Genomic DNA, 9,241 nt, shown 5'->3' on the forward strand with positions numbered 1-9,241 from the left:
AAATGAAATTGGGTACTCAGCTGCTTTTCATTATGGGTTTTCAAAAAATAAATGCTGTTCCCAGTTGTTATTTATGTGCTCTCGGAGTGTAATGGTTGTAATGATTAATACTGAATTTCTGAATTTATTCTAAAAAGGCACTTCATAAATATTGAACAGCACTATTATCTGCTGGTCCCTCCATTTATTTTATTAAAATGGAAATTCAGAAATCATCAATAAAGTGATATTGTGCATTTGGAGGTGGCCCTGCAGAGGGGACAGCAATGCCACCTCGTTACTCCTACCACCAGCACCCCCCGCGGAGGGACGCGCGTGCCTTCAGTGTGTTTGGCCCAACGCCGTGTGGCTTCTGGGCTTTTGCGGGGATGCCTCTGGGCTGCACTCGTGTGTGGCGTCAACCGGTTCGACCGGTACGTCTGTTCGAACAGGGACGTTCGGCACGAGTCCTGTTTGGGCTTTAATCTTCCCCCCGGGGAGCGAAAGGCGGTAGGTATTCCGTAACAGACATTCTCAATCAGAGCTGCTTTCTGGGTTATTATTTTGAGAACGTCTCCAGAAGGAGGTCAGGGGCCTCTATAAACAAAATCTCGCTAATCCCCTCAGCACTGGTGAGATGGAGGCCAGGGCGATTTTTTACCTCCGAGTGCCTGGCGGGAACATTCCAGAAGGCTGTGAGCCCGTGGACGTTCCAGGATTAGACTGGGTGGTCTGTCGTGGCAGCTTGCCAGGTCTCCGGGGGCAGAGCACAGGCGCCACACAGCAAAGCCAAAGCCCGCGGAGTCGGAAAGAGAAGTGAAGGGCACACATACGTCGGGGCTCTGGGAACATTCGTGCTCAAGCACATATTGGACACTAACTAGATACCACGGTCTTGGTGTTCAACCCGGGAGTTCAGATCAACCCCCGGTCTTGTCGAGAAAAGAAACGGACACCGTAGACTTCAGGGCTCTTATATTCTTTCTCGATCCTTCAGCCCAAGATAGGTAAGAAGACGACTGGCGTCTACTCGAACCTTAGCTCAACATTCCAGGCTTCTCCAAGATGGCGGCAGGACGTGATATGCGGCCTTAAACCCTCTCCAATTGCTCTGCTCCAGCCACGCTGGTCTCCATAGTGCCTGCCAGACCAAAGACCTGTTACAGAAGTTTCCGGAAAGCAGGCAGGGCTGGGGTAGAGACTTCGGCTGGCATGGGTGGGGGGCTGTTATCACTGCAGGCAGGATGAGACCAAGCGGAGGAGAAGTTACCAGAAGGTAGAGGGCTCAGTAGCAGGAGCCCAGGTGGGGTAAGCCAAGAAGAGACATGGATGAATAAACACCCAGCACCCCGTCCTCCCTGCTCCCGCTTCCTGCTACATCTGCATCGGCCAGTCCCCACCGGAAACTGGCAGACAAGAGCACCCATCCATGTGGTGACCAGGAGAAGCTCTCTGGGTACACAGCAGGGAGGAGACAGTTGATGGGTAGATGCAGGGGGCAGGTGGAAGCATTGAGCACAATGTTCATAAAGCCACCAAGAAGTTTTTGCTGCAGAATGGGATGGTGAAGGCTGTGTCCTTCAAGATGGGAAGTGTCTGCTGCCCTGCATGGACCGCGGGTGGGCAGATTGGTAGGTAGTGAGAGAGCAGCCTCGGTGTATGCCCTTCATGGGGCTGGTGTAGGGGTCAAAGGCACACATAACTCGAGTGAAGGGTTCTCCATAAACCAACATGCCAGAAGTGCAGCCATCACCATCGTTGTGACCCTTGGTGGCACCCCGCGTGCACACACACTGCGGATTCAGCCCTCGAGGGATGATGATCCAGGGAGAGCCTGAGGGACTAGCAAGGGTTGGTCACAGCACAGCCTTCAAAAGACCCGAAAGAAAGCTTTCACACACAAAACCTCTTCATATTCAACTTCTCTCTCTCTCTCTCTCTCTCTCTCTCTCTCTCTCTCTTTGTCTCTCTCTGCCTCTGAACATCTTCCTCTTAAAAATAAGGATGTGCTGGTAGGATGTGCAGAAATTGGCACCCGTGTGCACTGTTGGTGGCAAAGGACAACAGTGCCCATGCTGTAAAGACAGGATGGCGATTCCTCAAACAAATGAGCACAGAATATGATCCAGAAATCCCAGTTTTGGGCAACTACCTAAAATAATTGAAAGCAGGGCCCTAGAGAGATATTTGCACCCTGTGTTTATAGCAGGATTATTAATAGTAGCTGAGAGGTGGAAACAACCCCAGTGTCCATTGATGGATGGGTGGATGGATGGATGGATGGACAGATTGATGGATGGATGGATGGATGGATGGATGGGTAGGTGGGTAGATGGATGGATGGATGGATGGATGGTTGGATGGTGCGTAGGTGGGTGGGTGGATGGATGGATGGATGGACAGAAGGATGGATGGATGGGTAGGTGGGTAGATGGATGGTTGGATGGGTGGCTGGCTGGCTGGATGGATGGATGGATAGGTGGGTAGATGGATGGATGGATGGATGGACGGATGGATGGTGGGTAGGTGGGTGGGTGGATAGATGGATGGATGGATGGACAGAAGGATGGATGGTTGGGTAGGTGGGTAGATGGATGGTTGGATGGGTGGCTGGCTGGCTGGCTGGCTGGATGGATGGGTAGGTGGGTAGATGGATGGATGGATGGGAAGGGGTGGATGGCTGGCTGGCTGGCTGGGTAGGGGGGGTAGATGGATGGATGGATGGTTGGATGGTGGGTGGGGGGGTGGATGGATGGATGGATGGATGGACAGATGGATGGTTGGATGGGTGGGTGGCTGGCTGGCTGGCTGGCTGGATGGATGGGTAGGTGGATAGATGGATGGATGGGTGGGTGGACAGATGGATGGTGGGTAGGTGGGTGGGTGGATAGATGGATGGATGGACAGAAGGATGGATGGTTGGGTAGGTGGGTAGATGGATGGTTGGATGGGTGGCTGGCTGGCTGGCTGGCTGGATGGGTAGGTGGGTAGATGGATGGATGGATGGGAGGGGGGTGGATGGCTGGCTGGCTGGATGGGTAGGGGGGGTAAATGGATGGATGGATGGTTGGATGGTGGGTGGAGGGGTGGATGGATGGATGGATGGATGGACAGATGGATGGTTGGATGGGTGGGTGGCTGGCTGGCTGGCTGGCTGGATGGGTAGGTGGGTAGATGGATGGATGGGTGGGTGGACAGATGGATGGATGCAAGGAAGGATGGATGGATGGATGGATGGATGGATGGAGGGATGGATGGGTGGATAGATGAATAACATATGGTCCATCCACACAGTGGACTATTACACAGCCTTGAAAAGGAAGGTATGACCTGGATGGACCTTGAGGACGTGGTGCTCAGTGACATAAACCAGATTCAAAAGGACAAATCCTGTGTGATTCCACTTATATGAGGTCAGTATAGGAGTCTCATCCATAGAGACAGAGTAGATGGTGGTGCCAGGGGCTGGGAAACGGGACGGGGAGGTAGTGTTTAATGGGGACAGAGCTTCAGTTTGGGGACATGGAAAGTTCTGGAGATGGATGGTGGGCACGATTGCACAACAATACGAATGCCCTTGATGACACTGAGCTATGTGTGCCCTAATTCCCCCGTTATATCACTTTTGAACACCCCACAATGTAGGTAGGCTAATAACCAGTGATGGGACTTATGGGGAATCCATGATTCTGACACGGAATAGTGTGGGAGGTTCATTTGTAGGTCAAGGGGGCACATGGTCCATGCACATGGGTGCCATGTGTGGTGGTAAAGGTGATAGTTTGTGGTAAGTTGGACCTTCTTCTGCAGTCCCTTGGAGACCAAGACACATCAAGCGTGGAGACATAGTGGCGAAAACAGGGAAAATTGCAAATGGCGGGTGGTACTGTGGGTGTGGGGACAATCTAATGCACCTAAAAGCTTTCCATTTTGATTTTACAGAGAAACTCACAGAAGAGAAGTTTCTGTGCAAACAGCGCAGGTTGCCTTGTGGGATGACGTCTGGAAAGTCGGGCAGCGGGGTGGGGGATGTGTGGGAGGCCATGGGCGAATTTCACAAATAAACCAGTGAGTCACTTACAACGAGGGGGTTGGGCATTGATGGGAAATTGGAAACACCGTGCACAGCACCGCCCCACCGCAGAGAGGTTTTTCCGGGCACGACAGGAGTTAAAATAGCTAATTGCACTTTTCATGTTTAAGGGCCAACGTGGCTTTCTCTTTTCAACATATCCTGGGGGAAGTTTGGACAATGAGGCATGGTCACGGACTTGAGGGTTTTATTGAGTCAGAAAATCAATAACTCCAGGCTATGGGCTGCAGACAGGATAGTTATTAGAATACTGTTGAGATTATCCGCCAAGATTCTCCAGGATGCAGGCAATGAGATTACGATGGGGGGGCAGCGCCTGGGTCAGAGGGTCTCGTCAGCCGCTGTGTGCACGTTAATTAAGGCTGCGCGTGGGTCAGTGACTGCCGAGTCTTGTGCCTGAATGTCTTCCTTGAGGACTCTACACACGGTGCAGGACCTCACCCTTGCCCCTTGTAGAGTTTCTTTGCTTGTTTGTTTTTTTTAACGGAAGGGAAAGAATGTTTAGTCACCTGCATAACTTCTTCCAACATCTCCTTAAAATCGCTGATGTGGAGCTCACGGAAAAGGGGCAATTTTAGCGTCTAAAATCCAGTGGCGTTTAGCACATCCAGCGTGTTGGGCCACCATCACCTCTCTCTCGTGGGAGGACCGTTTCATCCCGCCACATGGAGACCCTGTCCTCGTGGGTGGTTGCGCCACGTCCCCTCTGTGGCTCACGCCGGCCGAGGATCTAGTTTCTGACTGTGTGGCTTTGCCTGTTGTGGACATTTTCTACATGTGGGACCAAGCGCGACGTGGCCTTGGGTGTCTGTGTGTCTCCCTGAGCCTCGTTCCCGCAAGGTGCATCCACGTGGCCCCCGGTGTGAAAGCCTTGCTCCTTTTCGTGGCCAAGTCATATTCTGCTGCGTGCAGACACTGTGGTGTGCTCATGTACGCGGCCACTGATGGGCATTTGGGCTGCTTTGACCTTTGAACTCTTGTGAGTCACGCTTGTGCGCAGCTGGCTGGGGCCCCGGTTTCCACTCTTTGGGGTGTCTACGCGGGCACGGCACTGCTGGGTCGTACGGGCACTCTGGAGGGCAAAAAACGCCATGTCTGTTCCACGCGCAAAGTGGCCACAAGACAATGTGGTTCTGTGTCTCCATTGATTCCCTGACTTTCCCGAGGTGTCTGGGCACCGCGTGGGGGTGCCCGTGACCGGGAGCAGGGCAAAGCCACCGTGGGACGCACTCTGCCAACCGCAAAGGAGGAAAGGAGACGTTGCGTTGCGTCGGGAGCGGCTGCTGGTCACCCTCGTGGGGACGCGGGGTGCGGACCGGGCCCCCCACGAGCTCCCCAGAGCCCCCTTTGCCGACGGAGAGGGGAAATATTCAGAGGCAGCCGGTGGGATGCAGCGGGTCAGAATTCCTTTGACGCCGTAAAACTCGCAAGTGTTTTCTTTCGTGCCTTGTCACGTCTTCCTTCGCGCCCGGGGTGAGTGGCCTCCCGGGCTCCTGGCGTGTTTCTTAATTGCCTACATAACAGTGTTTCCTGTGCAGACGCTTCCTCATGGACACCCTGGGGGCAGACACTTTGCTCTGAGCCAGGAAGACCGGCCGCTGCCAGGTCCGTGGCTGAATGCCTCACCTGGCTGACGAGCTCCTGCTTCCGAGATATAGGATGTCACCCACGTGGTGTCATGTCCGGGCTGGATGTGCTCGCTGAGCTGCTGGGGGGCTCTCGGACCGAACTGGAAGCCGCTACAGGAACCCAAAGACGTGGATGGGACGAACGGGACGGCAGGGAGGCGGGGACAGAAAAGCCAGGCTGTTGTCACCATTGCTGGTGGCTTTGGGTTTGCTTTTGAGATAATCTCGCGTGTCCAGGTGCCTTGGAAGATGGGCCAAAGGACCCCTGTGTCCCTCCAAGAGGGTGGGTCCCAGAGACGCTCGGGGATACCACTGCCGTGAGCCGGCCTGCTGTTGTGGTGATGAAAACATTAGGAGCAGGTGCCTTTTCATGCCATTTCGTTTCACACGTTGACATGTGTGCCACGAAGCCCGGTGTCACCAGCCACAAGTGTGGGGCACACGAGACCCTGGATTCAGATGCCCGTCTTGCAGCCCACCGTGTGTGTCCAACAGCCTCCTCCCAAGTCCGCATCTGTCTCCATGCGCTGTGGGTTTTCCCTTTGGGTTTGAGCCACACTTCCAGACACGGAGTGGCCCTCGTGTTCCCTGTGCACGCAGACTCTGCCTTTTCCTCCAAGAGGCTGTGGAGGGGGGGTCCCACGGGGAATGCATCGGGCAGGCAGGCACAGTGGCTGAATGGGAGCCACCCGCCCCAAGAGGCCACGTCCTTGTCCTAAGTCCCGTGGCCTGGGAACGGGGGCATGTTTGCAAACAGGGTCTTTGCACATGTGATCGGGTGATGGATCTGGGGATGAGCTCATCCTGGGTGAGGGTGACCTGCACGCGATGACAGGTGTCCTTACAAGACACAGAAGCGGGGACACACAGGCTCGGAGGAGAAGCCACCCCGTCCCAGCATCCCGTGTTGGCTCGGACGGCATCCCCCTCCTCGAGCCTCGTGCTGTGTCAGCGTCAGACTCCCAAGAATCATGTCAACGAGGCCTAGCATCAACTGACACTTAAAAGGCCATTTTAATTAACCGCTTTGTCTTTGCTGAACGCGACAAGGGGAGCACGGGGTGGGGACGTGGAGAGGAGACATTGTGTTCAAGCGTGTGGTGTCCCTGAGCCACCAATTAAATCCTCCAGACTCGTCGCGGGGGGCGGAAAATGACTTTCAAACAGGAAAACTGGGAAGGCGGTCCCTTTTATTGTCGACGGTGCATTGCAATCGGAAGCAAGTTCAAACAAATCACTGTCATGCTCTCTCTGAGTAACTTTTAGTGTGTGTGTGTGTGTGTGTGTGTGTGTGCATCACGGCTTCTTGTGATGAACACAATACCACGTCAAGAGTAAACTGAGAGCGGTGTTCCTGAGCCCCAAACAAAGAAAACCTTTTACAAACCCCCTGTGCCTAATTTCGTTTTAGAAAATTAGATACTCAGAGTTTTGCATACGATAACTGTGTTACCAGGATACAATTTGGTCTGGGTTGCTGGCTTTAGTGCATACGGTTCCTTAATAAAAAGTGTCAGTTAAAATGAAAATACAGCTTGGGTAATTAAATTTAATTGGATCTTGTCACTTTAAATCCTCTTTGTTTTTGAGGGTTTCTACAGAATTGCAGCTTCTGGTTTTGCTAATTTCTTTATTGCAAGCTGCTGGCGAGCCTGACCCTCCTCTAATGAACTGAGACCCTGTTTTCGCGGGGGGCTCCGAACCGTGAAGGTGATGGCCCGTAAAAGGAAGGGGCGGGCGTGGGGCCCGGAGGGCGGGCTGTCTCCCGCTAGAGGCTGGACTTATCTGAGAAGGGTGCTGGGAGTGCACTCGCAGCCTGAACGGAACGTGCGAAGGGGCTACTGTTGCAGGTGAAACCCTGGTTCTCCAAGATGCGCCACAGGGCGTAACATCCACGCACATGCACTGTGTACATTGTAGCCACCTCGCGGGACAGACGCTTGCCCAGAGCTACATACACCCGGCGGTGTATGAGTTTGCCCCGTCTGCTATAACAAGTCTCTGGGAGCTGGGTGGCTGGAAACAACATACATTTACTATGTCTCAGGGCCCGAGGCCAGAACGAACCACAGTTAGTATGGAGGTTGCAGGAAATGTGGGCAAACTGGTGGGTGCTGCGAGCGAGGGGCTGCAAACTGAAGTCTTCACCCAGGAGCCACGTGAGCCCCGGATGCTTGTTTGCACACTGGCTGCACGCCCGGCAGGCCCCGTGTGCCGGCTTGCACGACTGATCCTTTCTGACCAAGAGGGACCCCATCTCCTTGCTGTAGCTCCCCAGGTCCAGTGTCCAAAATTAAGAAAGCTTTGCCTGTGGAGGAAAAATGGAGGCATGCACTGTGGCCCTGGAACTGTAAAAGTTAAAAGACTTTACAAGACCCCTCAGGGCCGATTCTCCTCAAAGGCAGCCACTCTAGCCTTGTGTGCTTTCTCTGTGTGAAATGGCCCATCAGGTCACAGTGGAGGCCTTCTTTCTCCACCAGAGACAGCCACGTATTTTACAGATGACCCAGCTGAGGACTCAATGGAGATGTGACCTGGGGGCTTGGTGCTCTGCTGAACTTATCTTAATGGCGTGCGACCCACAGTGTTCAAGCTCCGTTTCCACATCCAGAATTTCCCCTAATGGGGGACACCATGGGGCGCCTCTCCCTCCCAGAGGGACTTACCTGGTGCACAAGTACCTGGGGTGGTGGCTGAGGGGCTGGGGACGTCTTGCTCACCTCCTCTACCTGTGCTGCACGTTGGATGTCTCACCTCCCCAGACAGTCCTCTCGCCCGGAGCCTTTGCAACCCGCCTTCCACACGGTGAAGACCATCCTCTGAAAGCCATACAGGACTCGCCCTGATTCCAGAAACTGCGGTTCTCGGTGTCTCACATTCTCCCATCTGCCTCCGTCTGTGGAGCCAAAGGCCGTACACGATGCACGAGGGTGAGCCTGACCGCGAAGCTGGGTCACGGCAGAAGGACGTCAGGCTTCAGGCTGGAGGTCCCGGGTCTGCCTGCCCGTCTCCCTCTTCCTACCAAGCTCACAGCCAGGTGCTGAGGTGTTTCTGACAGCCCGACGCAGTGTGGCTCACGCGAACCCCTCTAATTTATAGAGGGTTTCAGCTTTAATCTTGCCTGTTCTGCTCCTGTACCCTAAATTATCAATCACTTTAATGACAAGCGGGGAAAATAACAAGCAGATCTCAGATGACAGTCTTATCGCCTATTTTAATACAATTTCCTAAATCAAACAAGCTTTATGACTAAAGCTCATAAAACAAAGTAAGAAGTTAACAGAAATAGAGTCAGGACAACAAGTGTTATACAGATAGACTCATCCAGCTTTGCGTTCACACATACGACGTTCCTTTCCTACGAAAACACGCTTTGCAATCTGTGTCCGCATCAGCCGGGGGGAATGTTGACAGTCGTTGGTGACGCCCTGAAAAACACCCATGCATTTAAATTTCAGGACTTGAAAAAAAAATCAACTTCAGGACTGAGTTTCCAGGTCCTGGGACCCTGGTAATTTTCTGTTTTGCTTTTTTTTTTTAA

This window comes from Neofelis nebulosa, chromosome X, assembly GCF_028018385.1.
Source record: "Neofelis nebulosa isolate mNeoNeb1 chromosome X, mNeoNeb1.pri, whole genome shotgun sequence".
NCBI classification, from domain to species: domain Eukaryota; kingdom Metazoa; phylum Chordata; class Mammalia; order Carnivora; family Felidae; genus Neofelis; species Neofelis nebulosa.